The sequence below is a fragment of the Notamacropus eugenii genome, chromosome 4 (assembly GCF_028372415.1).
Source record: "Notamacropus eugenii isolate mMacEug1 chromosome 4, mMacEug1.pri_v2, whole genome shotgun sequence".
NCBI classification, from domain to species: domain Eukaryota; kingdom Metazoa; phylum Chordata; class Mammalia; order Diprotodontia; family Macropodidae; genus Notamacropus; species Notamacropus eugenii.
The window spans coordinates 122,797,630-122,804,807 of record NC_092875.1 but is presented as its reverse complement, the minus strand read 5'-3'; the positions used below and the strand labels follow the sequence as shown (position 1 = coordinate 122,804,807).

Sequence of the window (7,178 nt, the reverse complement as noted above, 5' to 3'; positions counted from 1 at the left end):
ATTTGGCCTGGACCAATAATGCCAGTATAGAATTAAGACAATGGCATAGGAAGCTCCATTACAATTGCGTTATATTATGAATGGTCCCTTCCCTCAGCTATTCTATAGATTGAATACAATCTGACGTTTTTAATGTCCTCAATGAATAAAACCAAGACCATTATTTAACCAGGTGGGGCACAAAGAACCAAGATGAGTTTCTTTCTGTACCCAGAAATAAAGTATCCTCCCAGCTGCAGAAGGAAGGAGAGTCAGGGAATACATTTTAATCCTAAGAAGTAGCACATGTGGAAAAAAATCTATCAATCAAAAAGTAAAGGAGCATTTATTAAGCATGTACTGGGCATTGCGCCTGGCCCTGTGGATACAAAGATATAAAGGAGATAATTCCCTTGCCTTAATGAACTTACATTCTACTGGGGGATATAATGTATACAGCATGAATATTATTAGTATGAATTTACACAAAAATAATATTAATGAATATTCACTCCAAATATAAGGTAATAGTGGGCACCAGAGGATGGAGAAATCAAGACAGATTTCATTTTAAAGAGGACACATTGAGTGTTAAAGGAAATAAAGGATTTTAAGAGGAAGAAGTAAGGAAGGTGATGACCAGAAAAAAAATAGAAATGGTTTAGTTAACCTGCAGAATGTGTGAAGGGGAGAATGTAGGGGATAACAAACATCAGACTTTTTTGACTTTTTGAGGCAAGTAGAATGGAAATATCTCCTATTTCCTCCCCTGTCTCTCTCCTTCCCATTCCAGTTGTTACCCTCTTTTAGTTTAATATGCTGAGAGATCTGCAGCTATTTGGCCCACAGAATCATGACCAAGTCAATAACAAATACGTGACAGAAACAGATAATAAAGATATTCATAACAATCTAGTCAAATAACATTAACTCCATAAACCCATACCTGCAAAGAGTCAGTTAGCATACTTACAAACTTTGAGCATGAGATCAAATTTGCATGAACCATAATTTTATACATGGAAAGAACCATAGAGGTTATCCAGTATAACATTCTTATTTCAAAGATGAGAAAACTGAGTCCTGGGTAGGTTAAGTGACTTCCCCAAGGTTATAACGTGTAGAAATGGCAGACGTAGAATCCTGAATTCTATGTATCAGCTCAACTCTCCACAGGATAAGACTGCCATACGTTTTGCAGGGTAAATGTAGTTTACTAGGAATAGTATCAGTCTTAGTGTCAGAACACCTGGATTCAGGTCTTGATCTCACACTTGATAGATTTTCTTGAAAGTGAGCATATAATCTCATTTAACTTATCTGTAAAATGGGGAGAACAGTGCTTTTATTACCCATCTCATGGGGTTGCTGCAAGGGGAAAATGGTTTGCAAAACTCAAATGCAATACAGATAAGCATCAATATTAATTATGATTTTTATTAGGAGGGCAGTACGTTAATTCCATTTCTCTAATCAATAATGATTTAGAGAACTTTTTTTCATATGACTCTAGATAGAATTAATTTCTTTTTCTTAGGATTGCCTGCTTATACCCTTTAATCATTTATCAATTGGAGAATGCCTCTTATTTTTCACTTCTATACTCAGTAGATATTTGAGAAATGAGGCCTTTATTAGAGAAACGCTGTAAGTTTTTTATATTATTTCATTGTATATGACACATTTTTAGCAAAGTATAATTTCATTAATTATCTCTTTTAATTAGGTTTATTTTTGCTTTGTCTGATCTCATGACTGGTAACTTTTTTTTTTACTGCAGATTCTACTCTAACCCTTTATTTTAACTCTGTGTATGTATTTCTGTTTTAGGCGTGCTTTTTTGTAAACAACATATTGTTAATTTCTAGTTTCTAATACATTCTGCTATCTGCTTCTGTCTCTGAGCTCATACCACTCACACTTACCATTCACACTTACCATTACTGTGTGTGTCCCTCACTCCTACTTTCTTCTGTTTATTCTCTCTCTCTTTTACTCCTGTCTCTCCTAGAAAGTCTATTTAGTTTCTAACCTCTGCCTTCCTTAAAACAGTGTCCCTTTATCACTTCCCCTTACATTATTCCTTTCTACTCCTATTTCCCTGTCAGGTAAATGAGATTTCTATATGCAGTTTAGTGTTTATATGTATTCTTTGTTCTTTGAACCAATTTTAATGAGAGTGAGGTCCAAACATTGTCTAGCGTCTGTCCTATTTTCCCTTCCACTGTAAAAGCTCTTGTTTCTTTGTCTCTTTTATGTGAGAAAATTTTCCTTATTCTACCTCAATTCTCCCTTCTCTCAACGCATCCTTTTCTCACTCTAGGTTTTTTAGAGATCATCCCAATATAACGATTCTCATCTGTTCCTTCTTTCTATGTAAACTCTTTCTAAGTGCCCTAATAATGACAAAGTTCTTGGGAGTTGCATGTAACACTTTTCCATAAAGCAATGTAGACATTTTAACGTTATCGTGTCCTTTGCAATTTCCCTTTCGTGTTTACATTGTTATGCTTCTCTTGAGTCTTATGTTTGAATATATATACATATATATACACACATATATATGTATATATATATATATACATATATATGTGTGTATATATATGTATATATATATATATATATATATATGTTTTATTCTGCTTGAGTTTTCATCAGGAATCCTTGAGCATCCACTGTTTCATTAGATATCCATTTTTACCCGAGAGCATTATGTTCACTTTTGCTAGGTAGGTTTTAATCCTAGATCCTTTGCCTTCCAGAATATCATATTCCAAGCCTTCTGCTCCTTTAGAGTGGAAACTGCTAAGTCTTATGTAATTCTGACTGTAGCTCCAAAAGATTTGTTTCTTTCTGACTGATTAAAGATTTTCTTTTTGAACTGGAAACTCTAGAATTTGACTGTAATATTCTTGCGAGTTTTCATTTTGGGCTTTGAGGATGTTATTGGTGGATTCTTTCAATTTCTGTTTTGTCCTCTGAATCTAAGATATCAGAGAAATTTTCTTTGGTAATTCCTTGGAAAAATGACATCTAGGTTTTTTTTTTTTCTTTCATGAAGGCCTTTTGATAGTAAATAATTCCTAAAGTATCTCTCCTGGATCTATCTCCCAAGATTTATTTCACATTCTCTTCCATTTTTCTATTCCTTTGACTTAGTGTTTTGTTTCTTTATGTCTCCTGGGGTCATTAACTTTCAGCAGCCTGATTTTAAATTTTAAGGAATTATTTTCTTCAGTGAGGTTTTGAACCTCTTTTCTTCCCATTTGGTCAATTCTTCTTTTTAATGAATTCTTTTATTCAGCCTCTTTAACCATAAGTCCAGCTTTATTTTTCAAGGGTTTTTTTTTAGTATTTTTTGTGACTCTTTCCCCAAGCTATTAATTCTCTTTCCATAATTTTCTCAAATCACTTTCATATTTTCTTTGCCATTTTTTCCTCTACCACTCATCTCTTTCTTTAACTCCTCTAGTAATTCTTGTTTGGGAATGGGTCCACTTAGCACTTTACTATGAATCTTTTTTTGTGGCTATTTTTATATAGTTGTCTTCTTCAGAATCTACATCTTTGTCTTCCCTGCCACCACAGCAGCTTTTTTTTTTTAGTTGGTTTGCCTTTTATTTTAAAGTTACTTGATAAGAACAAGAGAAAAAAGAAACAAGAAACTATTATTCCAAACCAGTTATTTTGTTTTTTGGCCTCCATGTCAATGTTCAGTCTGCTTTGGCTGGACATTTTTCTAATTATTTTCATCTCTGCACTAGAAAACTTGAGGGTTAACATCACACTGTCATAGCCAAAATCTTTATCAAGTGAGAATGGCTGAATTTCATCCCCATGTACCTCCTCCAAATGCCCATGTGCCAACTCTTCTATTGACCAAGTCCTTGGTTCAGGGCAAGAATTCTGGTCAAAAGAAGGAATGTAGCCTGAGACAGAGAAATGCACCTCCTCTTCTACCTCTCCTGGAAGCAGCAGCAACTCTTTGCTCAACTTGTGGTCAGTTTCTCCATCCTTGTCAAAATCTTCTAAATCTAGGAAATTGTCTCCCTTCACCTTTCCTGCTCAATTTAGGTCCCCTTGAATGGAAATGCCAACTTTCTGGCCTTCATCAATCACAATCTTCTCTTCTCCTGAAGGCTGTGTTATAGGACAGAGAGAAAGGCACTCATTCCTGACACACTGAATGTGGGGATACACAATGGGGGCAAAGCCGTTTCCTGAAGAGTCTGTTCCAAACAATCACATGATGATCTTTCGAAAGATGAGTGAAAGTGTCAAAAAAGTTCTTCATGTGTCTGTTCATGGAGATTAATAAACTGATCCAGAGCTCGTGATCTTCATCCATGATCCCCGATCACAACAATTGAACAGACATATATATAAGCAGCCTCTTCATCTTACTTATTTGTCATCTCTGTCACTGTTCTGAGGTCCCTTTTCTGGTCACCCTGCTCTTGAGCCAAGAGGAGTCTAGGCTTCCTTCCTTCTCCATGGTAGCTTTTTTAAAATCAAATTCTTTGTTATGTGTTGTTTTCTCATTTTTTCAGTCTGTTTCTTGACTTTGAACTTTGTGTTAAAGTTGGGTTCTGCTCATGTGCGGGTGAGGAGGCAGTGTTCCAAGCTTCAGACTTTTTTATGCTACCATTTTCAGAGCTAGTTTTGGAGTTCACAAGTTTTTGGTTGCTTCTAAAGTGGTATGATACTGGGAGATGTGTGGTCACTGCTCTCCCGCTTATAAAGACTCTGATTTTTACCCAGGAAGGGCCTCTGGTTCCTGAAGCCATAAGGACTCTTTTCCTTGGAAGTGAGACCAGAACCCCTGCTCCCTTATGACCCACTACCAGCTCCCCTTTCCACCAGAAACTGCAGCATATGGGCAATAGATTGCCAATCAGCACCAGTTGTGCCTAGCGAAAGCAAAGGCTCCTGTCCAATTTCTTTCTGACCAGCTCTCTTACTGCCTTACCATCTCTGGGCTAAAAGCTCCTGAAACTGCTATGGCCATTGTCTCTGCTACTACATATGTGAACTCCAGATTGTCCTCTTAGTGTCAAAGATGTCTCCTACTGACCTTTGAAGTTTTCCAGTCTTAGACTGGAAAAATGTGTTACCTTGACATTTTGCTTGGTTTGCCACTGCAAAATTTGATTTGAGACATTTTTTTAAAAGTGGTTTAGAAGAGATTGTTGATGGAGTTCAGCTGAATTGATGCCCCTAATCCACCATCTTGACTCTACCCGTAGCATTCTGGATATCTCTGAATTTTGTGACATCATCACATTTCATTGCCCATACACAAACTTCTGGGAAGTGTATTTCATATAAAATTACCTTCAGTTAAGGAGAATTCCTTGTCCTCAAGAACTGTAGAAATAGTAATCTTTTGTAATCTTTTTCAACAGCTTGGCTAAAATAACTTGCAAACCAGTGTTTGAAAACAGTTTTAGTCACCCCTAATTTCCAATTTGGCTATCAAAGATGTGAAAGCAATTGATAGCCATGGTTTCTCAGAGCTCAAGGATTTTGAGACCAATAAACAACCACTGGTTTCAATATAAAATTCTTTTCTGCATTATGTCTCAATGAAAGTGATTGCCAATTCTTGAACACTTTAAACTCACATTGACTTTTTTTTATTTCTTAAAAAGAAGTCCTGGAAGGCATCCATTTCCAGACAAAGTCTAATTCATCCACAATAAAAATTCCCTGTTTGGTATATCCACCTTCTTCAATTATTTTCTTCAAAATATCAGGATAGTTAATTTCAGTCCTTTTCTTTAATGGTTTCCTTTCCAGTCATTTTACTGTTATTCAAATGAATTTGATTTTGAAAGTAATTGTGTATATTAAAAGGTGTTTGTTTAGTTTTGCATAAACTATTCCATTCATTTCAATTTTTCTTTCACTGATTTGAATATATAAAATTGGAACTTTGGTTTGAATGGCTGCTTTGTTAAGAAGAATAAGTTTTCATATGCAATCTTCAATCCTTTCAGCTAAAATATGCTCCATTTCTACCACTGTAACAATTCATTCCTTATAATTGTTTGTAAACCAGAAAAGCTAATACAAGTTTGCCACCAGGCTATTTTGTGATATTCTGGCCTGTTGATTCAGGCATTAGAGTATCAGTACCTTATTTTAGAATTATTATGAACACATTCATTCCATTCGATTACACCAATTTTTTTTGTTCTAATGTAATTAGCTTCTCCTTTTTTTTATACTGGCAGGGTTTCCATCTAATATAAATCTTCACTTTGTCCATTTTGTTAAAGATTCTTTTTTTTTTAAATAACATAACCATGGGAAATATAGTACTCATCAGCCCCTCGGGTTGTTCAGTTGTTTTTAGTCGTTTATGACACTTTTTGACCCCATTTGACATTTTTTTGGCAGAGATACTGAAATATTTTGCCATTTCCTTCTCGAGCTCATTTTACATGTAAGGAAACTGAGACAAAGAGGGGGAAGTGACTTGCCCACAGTAACGTTGCTAATAAGTATCTGAGGCCAGATTTGAACTCAGGAAGAGAAGTTACTAGACTACAGGCCTGACACTCTATCCACTGGGCCACCTAACTGCCCTCAGCCCCTCATATCCATGAGTAATGATATAAAAGAAAATATTGATGATGTAGTGACATTTCAAAACCCTCTACTACCTCCCCATAGTCACGCTAATTTAATTTTGACCTTCATTAAATGTGACTTGGTATCATTTTGCAATTCACACTTAATAGAGTTTCATATAATATAAAAATGCATTAATTGAAACCTAGATGTACTGAGAAAAAGAAACAGAAATCAGGACAGTTTGTTTGGAACATGAAATGTTCGAAGGGGATAACAAAATATGCAAGAAGTCTTCCTGGTCTTGAAAGACTACTTCTATATTTGCTGTACAACACTGCCTCTAGTCCTCCTAATTAAGGACTCTAATTTCTAGACTGATAAGGTCATGTTTTATCAGAGAGAAAATAAGTAGTTACTAACACTTTCTGAGCAGAAGAATGTGTTCCTTTCTAGATGAAAGGTGATATAATCTGAACTATGGCATTAGCCCTATAAATGTGGAGAAAAGGACAGATGCAAGAACTGCCATGAAGGTGGAATGGATAAGACTTGGCAACTGATTGGATATTGGGGGAAGGGGGTGAGTGAGAAAGGAAATCCAAGGATAATTTGAGGTTATG

The 7,178-nt window shown here is 35.6% G+C and overlaps 1 pseudogene; it reads right to left on the bottom strand.

The window, feature by feature from the left end:
* Nucleotides 1-306: 306 nt before the first annotated feature.
* On the bottom strand, nt 307-4,357 carry LOC140502322 (intraflagellar transport-associated protein pseudogene; annotated as a pseudogene).
* Between the last annotated feature and the right edge of the window lie 2,821 nt (nt 4,358-7,178).